Here is a 9,845-nt window from a genome sequence, read left to right as displayed (position 1 = left end):
CGTGGAACGTATTATACTGTAGCTGGGGCATATTGCCCGCACAGCCGAGAAACCCAAATTTTAGACGCCGTTTTTAAATAATTCGTAGCATTTTTATTCTACAATAGTCAAGGAAGTAAACAGTTGCAATTTGATTTCAACTCAAAAATTGACATATACTTGACATATATTCGTTGTTATAACGTTAATCTTGGGAAGTCCTTTTGAAATATATCCATTTATTCTTAAGGGGGGCCCATTATACTATAGTACATTACCTTACAACTGGTTCCCATGCTATGTTGAGCAACGAAATCGAGAGATTTAGATTATCTAACCCTACAAACGAGTCCGACATTTCGTATTTTTCTGTACAAAAGTTTTACAGTAACATGGCAATGACACGATTTCCAAGAAGAAACACGTTTTGCCTTTTTCAATCAAGTACACTAGAATCTTTTTTTACGTCCATTAGTTTTATGTGATTTATTTTTCCTCTGAATGGTGAACGTAACACGAGACTTGAGTGTACGTCCCAATTTTTTTTTCAGGAAGGATTCTGGTGATCTTCTACTATGTTTTATTACAATTTCAGTGTAAATTGAATTTGTTGGATTAAACCTTTGTTTCGCACTAATCAACGTTCATTTCACGAAATAAAAGCTGAGTTCGCCGGAACCGTGAGCAACATCAAAGCTGCAACGAATATTCTAGTGCGCCCAGTCTGTGATAGAACCGTGATAGCGAATGTCACAAGCACTTGGCGCGCATTTCATGAGACACATTTTTATGTCACACGCGAGAGTGCATCGATGTCACACAACCGACTACACGCGCAACAGACGCAATCGAGCAGTTCTCTCCCGGGGGGGTTTCCTGTCTGAAGTGTTGCTCTTGCGTGGCCTAGGTTAGGTCCATATGGCTACGAGGCGATACCGGCGTTTGTTTTGTTGCAACGCGAATTCTGCACGGTACTGGCATCGAGCGAGCCGGCATCGCATCGGTAGGTCGGCGTTGACGCCTGCCGCCGCCGGCAGTGGCATGTGCGAGGCGTGACGCCCTAACGACACTGTCGGAACGCGCTGCTGGTCGAGAAGACGGTACCACCGCGGTACCGAATTCAGTTTCGATTCAAGTGTCGAAACGGCAGGATGCTTCTTTCTTAGAGTCCGTAGTAGCAAGTGAGAAGTGTGACCGCGACCGGGAGTGGAAGCTGCGTTTCGTTTCCGGCGCCGGATCTGATTATCGCTGGTGTTTTACAACGTTCGGAACTTTGGCTTTCTGAATGTGTTTTATCTGGGCCCTCTTGGTTTGAGAGCACAAGTGTCGGTCGTGCGGCATGGTTCATCGACAGGTGGATGCGGTAAGAAGGGGACAACCTGTCAACGTGAATATATGTGTGAAAATCGTGGTCTGAGCTTCGAGCACGTGCTGGATGTTTTGTGACGATTTTGAGTGTTTATCTAATCACAGTTGGATACGAAATTTGACTGAGGCCTTCGTAGTGCAGGTAAAAAGTTTTGTTTTTCGCTTTCGTGACAGCTGGCTGGCGGATATAAATTTATATGTTTTATTCCTATAAGTCTTTGGTTGTAGTTGGAGAAAAAACGGTTTGTTGAGTTAGATGAAGAACAATCATAAAAGTTGGTGGCAGTTTATGTTAACTATCCACTGCAGAAAAAAATAGTTGGTATTGAATCAGAAATCAAAACTGAATTTTATCATTCGTGACTTTTCACAAACAAATAATAGACTGACTAGGAGTGACGTATTTTTTTGTAAACTTCGAAAAAGTGTCATGAAGAAAATATTCAAATCATGCAGACAAAATTATTTAAGTGCGAGCCTTTGTGTTTCGGTTTGATTTTCGGGCAGTTCGAAGCTATTTTCGGAACATATTCTCAATTCAGGGAAGCGATATACAGATTTATTCTGCAACATGCAAAATGTGAGAGAAAAATGATACCGCGGCCGACCGTACCATAAATAACAATCTAAACAATTTTGGCTTCTGTCTCTTCCCCTGGACTTGGAAATCTATTGTTGAAAATGGAATGGAAGAGCTATGCTAGAGTGATTTGCTATAATTATTCAAGATGTATAGAAGTAAGAAGAAGAAGAAGCGATATCGCTCATTGTTTTGAAAGGCTTTTAGTTATTTTTTGTGATGCTGGCGCGTATAAATGAAAAGAATCTTTAGCAAATGCCAATACACCACAGTCATCAGTTTTAGTGCGGTTCGATAAATTTCTCCTAATAAATAAAGAGACATGGGTTCTTCAAATTTCGAAAAAATGGAACTAATGATGAATGAGAATCAATGAATTTTTTATTGGAGTAGACTAGGAAGGAATAAACAATTTTTTTTGAGCATTTTTTTGTATAAATATCCTCCATTATCAAAAATTAGTCATGGTTTATTATGGTGAAAATTAAAAGATAAGATTTTTTTTTGTGTTAAGAGATAGAGATATGGTTTCTTCGGCAAAGCTGCAGAAATTGTACCATTAAGTAAATTTGTCCAAGAAAGGGAACTTGTATCTCCTTCCGGTGAGAAGTTATAGAGCATTTTCTGTGAAAGTTCTTTAAAATTGATTTTTACATATTTAGCTTTTGTTAATGGCATTTTACAATAAGGCCATTGCAAATTATTCATAATTTTTGTTACCCTCTCCTCTCCTCAAAACTAGTGTTAAAAGTCGGGGGAGAGTTAGAGTAAGGCAAGCATATGTTTTATATATTTTGCGTTCACCATATGTGCAATACAACTACATTGTTAAATTACTTATTTGTGTTAAGAGATAGCGACATTTATCTTCGTCAAAGTTATAAAAAATGTCAAAGCAAGCAATTTTGCTTAAAAAAATCACATTCCTATCAATATTTTTTTGAAACGGTGGTTCTACAATTGTTGAAGGGACGGTACGGTAAAGAAATGAACATTTTTTTTGGAGTGGAGGAGAAAGAGCGGGAAAGGAGGGGAAAGAGCGGAAAGGGAGGGGATTACTGGTAGCAACGCTTAACAAGTAGTCGTTGTGACTCCTACCTTTTGTCCAATGCTGAAAGGTGGATGGGTCGAACCAAGCTCTGAGATCATATCCGGATTCGAACCCACAACACCCGCCAGGGCATGTGGCTAGCTGGTACCAACGTACCTTTGAACCACAGAGGCGCTGGACTCTCCAGACAAGATGGCATCCACCGTAGATTTGCCTTTTCGGAAGCCGAATTGGTTCCTTGACAGACCGTTTGTACCCTCAGTGTACTGTACGAACCTGTTAAGGTTAAACCTCTCTAGCACCTTGCTGGCAGTATCGAGCAGATAGATCGGCCTATATGACGAGGGGACACCCGGAGGTTTTCTCGGCTTCGGCAATAGGACCAGGTTCTTTCGCTTCCTTCTGTCCGGGAAGTGGCCATCTTCCAGCCATCTATTGATTACTGCCCCGAATAATTCGGGAGCCTTTAAAATAGGCGCTTTAATGGCCAAATTCGGGATTCCGTCTGATCCCGGTGCTTTGCTCACATTTAGAGATTTGGCGATCTTATTGAGTTCCTCGTTCGTAGCCGTCGCTTCTTCCCGACGTCACCCACGTTACTTTGGATGTTCGGCAGGAAGGCCGACTGTCTTACGCTATGGTCTGAGATACTGTAACGTCGGCCGTGGAAGGGCTCAGCGGCCTGAGGCCAGGGCCTTGGCACGTGGCTCGGAAAGAGGTCCTCGATGATCCGCTCCAGCATTTCTGGCGATCGCTTTGCGGACGTCGTCACGCCCTCGGTTTTTGCCATTACGACCCTGTAGGCATCACCTACATGTCTCACGGGTTCGCATTGGCACTAGCACATAACTTTTAAAAGCAGGCTCGTTTACTAGCTTTTATTCCACTCTTAAGCGCTGTGCGTGCAGCAACAAGTGCTACTCGACATTCAGCCCTGCCTTCGTCCGAACGAGCTCTTTGCACTAGCACGAAAGCACGAAAATCCACCAGTAAGCCGGTGAACGGTGACCTCCCATATCTACCTTGCTTCTCGCTTGGTGTGCAACATTGCTGACAAGGCCACGCAATGCTTCCAGCGGACTCGGTCCATGGCCGTTAGTCTCGAGTTTCGCGGATACGCAGTATTTGTCAGATATTTTTTAAACATCACTTGAGCCTAAAATACAGCCACAAAGAATCACTCAAGTCTTGATTGTTTAACCACCTGAATGCGACTGGCCATGACCAGCAGCCAGGTCGCGGTCGGAATCAAGACGATATCGATAATTGCCGACACGATGATGCACCGAACAGTTCAGACAGTTCGTCACATCGGAGTACAGTTATCGCTGGCGAGATGGTATATTACGCAAGGCCTGTTCTGAAGCTGGGATAGCGATATTCTGTGCCAGGGGCATTCAACCCACACAGATTTGTTAAAATCGTTCCCCGTATGTTGATCACCGCTCGCCTTATAACACCTTCTAGCGCAACGTTGAAGAGCAGACAGAAAAGACTATCACCTGCGTAATTTGAAAGAGTTCTATAATTCACAGAACTCAATGCTCTCCAAACCATCCAAGAGCAAATGCTCTCGTTTTCTATTGGACCATTTGCTCTGTCCCTGAATGATGCCAAACACTTTTTCATCATGCGCAGAAGAAGCATAACTTAAAGCGGAGCTAATCTTTTCTGCACAGCTATTTGCTTCGTATACTAATAAAAATATCGAACAGGCAATTATAATGTGCACTTAAACGATTTGTTCTGTGATTTAATTTTATTTTATTTTGTTCTTTTCATCTGACCTTCATAGATCCACATGAAGTATGGCGAGGGTGGGGAAAAGCTCACTCGAGGTGGTCACAATAAGGCCTTCCTCGAATATGCATAAAATCAGACTACAATAGGATTAGGTTGCCATTACTGAATAGCTACATAAAAAGACTGTAGCATGTCTGCAAACTGTTGCAAACTGCTATCCAGTAACCTGCGGTGATATACGGAATTCGCTCTCTTTAAACTCGAATAGGTCAGCGAACTGATTGAACTGACGGACCATTGATGCGATTGGTGAGAAGGCTTGACTAAAATTCTACCTGAAGCACGGTTCGCGGCCGTAATACTCTAGAAGGTGCGAAGAATTCGACATGTGCAAGCAGATCTGAAGCATCGTACTCGGCAGTTATCAGCTTGACAATGAATACAGCTTGACGGAGGAAGAGGCACAATTTGTGTGTCTAAAAATATCTCAAAACCAGATACGTCGCAGCATTAATAAGGGGGGTTGCGCAGTCTCCTTTTGTCCAGCCCCACTATGGTTCAAAGGTACACGGGTACCAGCGAGCCACACGCCCTGGCGGGTGTTGTGGGCTCAAATCCGGTTATAATCTCTGATTATAACTTGGTTCGACCCATGCACCTTCCAGCATTGGACAAAAGGTAGGAGTCACAACGACAACTTGTTAAGCGTAGCTACTTATTACCGCCCTCCCCCCTTCCTTTCCACTCTTTCCCCTCCTTTCCCAAAAAATTTTCATTACTTTCCCCTACCGTCCCTCCATCAATTTTAGAACCATCGTTTCAAAAAAATATTAATGAATACAGCTTATGCAATACGTCGACATTGGTCTAAGGTCTTGAGGCCCAATAAGCGACAGCGATATTCGTAAGAAGGCAGGTTGTGAGGATCGTTCCAATGAAGTCACCAAACAATACTGGAAAATTTTAGTTTCGAAGCTTTGAAGCATAGACGGGCGTTGAACTCGCCAGCAATTTTGAAAATAAGTCCCAATTGACGGTTTGTTTTTTTTCGATAGTCGTTGAGATTTGTGACCTGAAAGTTAGTTTCTCATTCAGTATCACACCTAAATCTTTCACCTGTTCCACTCTGCTGAATTTCGTGCCGAAAATATTGTAATCAAATTGGATAACATCTTTTATACGATGGTAATTGATGACGAAACATTTGTGCACACTTAATGATAGGTGATTCCAGTCTCACCAGTCACTTAGATTTAAGGAATTCTCCAGTTCTAACCAATCTTCCGTTTGCTGGATAACGACGTATATCTTCAAATCGTCAGCAAAAAACTATCATCCAGTGCTGCAATTTTTCGACTGAAAATTCAAACGCCGAAAACTTTTTAACCTCAGTGTAAAGGATTACGGTTGACAGAAAGCTTTTTCGCTCTTATTTTTTATTTATATTTCTTCCCAATGAGGGTAAATAAACAGGTGTGGAGAAGTGCTCAATTACTATGCGTACAACTGCTATTATTACGCAAATACATTCAGGCCGCTGAATAACTCCCATACCAAACCCATGCAAATAATGACGTAGTTATTTTTTGTTTACATTTTTATCTTCTATAATACCAAGAAAATGTGTCTTCTTCCTAACCTATCTATGTATTCACATTGATTTGTTCCCTCTCGATTGCTTGCATCTGTTTCACTTACACACAAAGCCGTATGAACATAGCTGTCATCTCTATATATTGAGCAGTGTTTGACATACAATCACAGCCGTAGTGTGACATTGTGGCGCCCTTAGCGAAAACCTAATTTGGCGCCCTCTCGTTCCCTAAATCAGTGGTCCTTCCGAAAATGCTTCGACGTCCTGCCAGGTGGCTTTACAGCGGTTCATCGGAACTTTCGCTATGGTGGATCAAAAGAAAGGCGTCGGCATATTCAACTCATTTTTGGCCTTAATGATTAGATCCTTCTCCGTTTGGGTCACAAAATTATTGGAGTAAATGCTCCGTTTGAGCTTCGGTCAAAAATTTTCTATTGGTCGCAATTGCGGAAGGAACAGTTTATGAGGAACGTGCTGATCGAGCCAAAGATGCTGATACATGGGGGACGCTGGGAGAGTTGGTGATCGTCGGTACAACGTTTGTCTTCAGCCGGTTCGTCTCCTTTTGTGATCTCTTGGCACGGTGGACCAAGGCCTGATTCGGCCAACAAACCACGGTAACTTCCGGTAGGTTCCAACAGGGGGGTTGGGAACTACCCCCCAAAAGAAGAAAAGAAGGCGGTAACTTCCGGTAGGTATTTCGTACTGTATCTTCGTGTCTCCTCTTGAAAATTCTCTTGTCGTTGATCATCAGTCAAAGAAAGATTCGGGAACTTGGCGCGGAAGATATACTTGATATCATCGCTTACCTTCTTGGTGGGAGACGTAAAATACTCGGTCTTCTGCTAGTCGTTGCCGTCCAGCATCAAGAAGTTTTCATGCCTCATCATAACCACGACAACGTGCTTCTCTGGGTGACAGCCCGTTACTCAGACACAGTCAGACTCGACTGACGCTTAAAAGTGACTGATCGTATAAAAATGTCCATTTCACCGTTTAGATGGTTCTTATCTTCAGCTCCTGCCGCACGTCGTAAATGGCAGATTGGCTCCATTCTGTGGATACAAAGTGCTTCACCATGTCCAACTGCTTCGCTACAGGGTAGAGCTGGCAGTACGAACAAAGTATCGAGCGTAGTTATTTGACTGTTTTCGCTATGACTACTGCTTGCAAATCAATTGATAACGTGGCGTGAAGAATCACTAAAATCAGTCGTTTTTAATGCACATATTATTGTTAATGCTTTGCTGAAATGCAGGCCCTTTTTGGCGCCTATGGGAGCTAGCGCCCTTGGCGGGGACCAGTCTGGCCAACTGCACGTTACGGCGCTGCATACAATATCAATATCATTAAGATCCTGTTGATATTCAAATATCAAAATCATTAAGATGCTGTCAATATCATGAATGTCTAATATTAAATGCAGAAAATTCTTGTATGCTAATTGAGTTAGATAATATCATTGAAAATGATAATATTTGACTTTTTAATTTCAGGCATTCAATATCATCAGCGTCTTAATGATATTGATATTGACAGCACCATTCAATACGTGGCAGAACCTAGTGAATGAACTCGTCACTACCAAAATAATTTTGACGGATTGATCTGAATAAATCTTCACTCTGGTACGGCACGTTGTTTTCTTTTTCGATTGGTGTGCCATGATGTCGATTTTGACTAATATTGAAATTGAAAATTCGCAGCCCTGCTGTCGTCTGACTCGATTAAGAAGCAGCGCTGCATCATATACGAATATTGAGAATAGCACAGGACCCAGGTTACTACACAGCGGTACACCTGACTGATTCGTAAATGTAGCAGACTAACTATTTTCAATCCGTACGTAGAGCTTCATATCAACAAGATATGATTCTAACCAGTTACAGATCCTCTCAGTACAAACAAGTCTCTTTAGCTTGCAAAGCAAAGCAAAGCAAAGCAAAGCAAAGCAAAGCGTAGGTGCTACATTTCGCTATCGATACTTGACCTTCTGTTTTTTATACGATAGACTTCGCAGCCAGCTGTCAGAGTGCAGGACGATGGCAGGGCCGTTGCTATTGACTCTAACAGCCTCTCTCAGTCAGTATATATTGTATCAACCTGAGCTTTGGAACTTATACTTTAGATTTTCAGAGAAAAGAGAGGAGAAATTAAATTGACGCTTATTTGGAGACAGAGAAAAGCAGATAGATAGATAGAGAAATAGATAGAGATAGAGATAGAGAGATAGATAGAGATATAGATAGAGATAGAGAGATAGATAGAGATATAGATAGAGATAGAGGTAGAGATAGAGATAGAGATAGAGGTAGAGGGGGAGAGAGATAGATATAGGGAGAGAGAGCGAGAGAGAGAGAGAGAGAGAGAGAGAGAGAGAGAGAGAGAGCACTAGTCATGATCAGTCTAATCAGCTTCCCCAGAATAGAAAGTTTCGTCCATAATTTTCACAGCTCTTGTTGTTGGACACTACCGTACACGGCGTTAAAATCGATAACGTGGGGATTAGGAATTCAAGACCCTGCCACACGGTAATGATTTCGCCAAATGATAGATCGACCTTTCATGAAACCGGCCGGATAATTTTTCACAAATCTGCTGGCTAGTGACGTTAATCTTCCTGACTGTTGGCGTTGAGTAGCCCAGAACTGAGTGAAGAGAAGATGCGTATTTGAAACTTAATAGGAGCCACTACAGCTCAGTGCTTCAGTTTCGGATAGCGGCAAAGAGACAGTCTCAGATATATTATCTTTTCATATAATGTTTCCATTCGATGTGTTCTTCTTTTTGTAATGATACTCAGCAGAATGGTTATGGGCCAATTAAATCGGTGTATGATTACTGCACCATGAAGGTGTCGGCATCACCTATCATGATACAGTGTGTAACCTAGAATCCATACAGTCTATTCAAGGATCGTTTTATTAAAAGTAGGTCCAAAATAAGATTATGACAAAGAATCAAAAATAATTCGAATAGAAACATTTATTTTCTGACCTATCGTTCGAATCGAAACACTACCCAAAATAAAGAACCAAAAGCATATTGCACACAATTCGTAATGAAGGCTAAATAACAACAAACCTACGTACGCCCAGTACAGCTGCTTTACATCGGTTCGATACATCTTTTTCCAAACGCGTTCGAAAAGAATCTCCATCCGTAAGTCAAGAGCCCGGTTTACAAATTGTGCTCAACCACCCAGAAAGGTGTCGGCTATACCACTCTGTTTACATGCGGCATTTCCGCCTACTCTCCATATGTCACTCGGCCCACCGCTCGCTGGCTGCTGTACTGCAGGCCCCAACAACAACCGGCAGTGTGCACAAACTGAACTACACCTCAGACGAAAAGCTCGAATTTAACCTGCGTCCGATTTACCTCGTTGTTTGGCGGAATCCGGTTGTGAAGGGGAAATAAAACAAGATCATGTTTTCGGAAATTGCTCAATTTAGCACCGTTGGAATGGTCACCGGTCTGTCCCTGCCTCTGGATGGGATGGGTGCTTACGACGGTCTCTCGACGCAACG

Source organism: Sabethes cyaneus, chromosome 1 (assembly GCF_943734655.1).
Source record: "Sabethes cyaneus chromosome 1, idSabCyanKW18_F2, whole genome shotgun sequence".
Classification (NCBI taxonomy): Eukaryota; Metazoa; Arthropoda; class Insecta; order Diptera; family Culicidae; genus Sabethes; species Sabethes cyaneus.
This window is presented reverse-complemented; position numbering follows the sequence as displayed.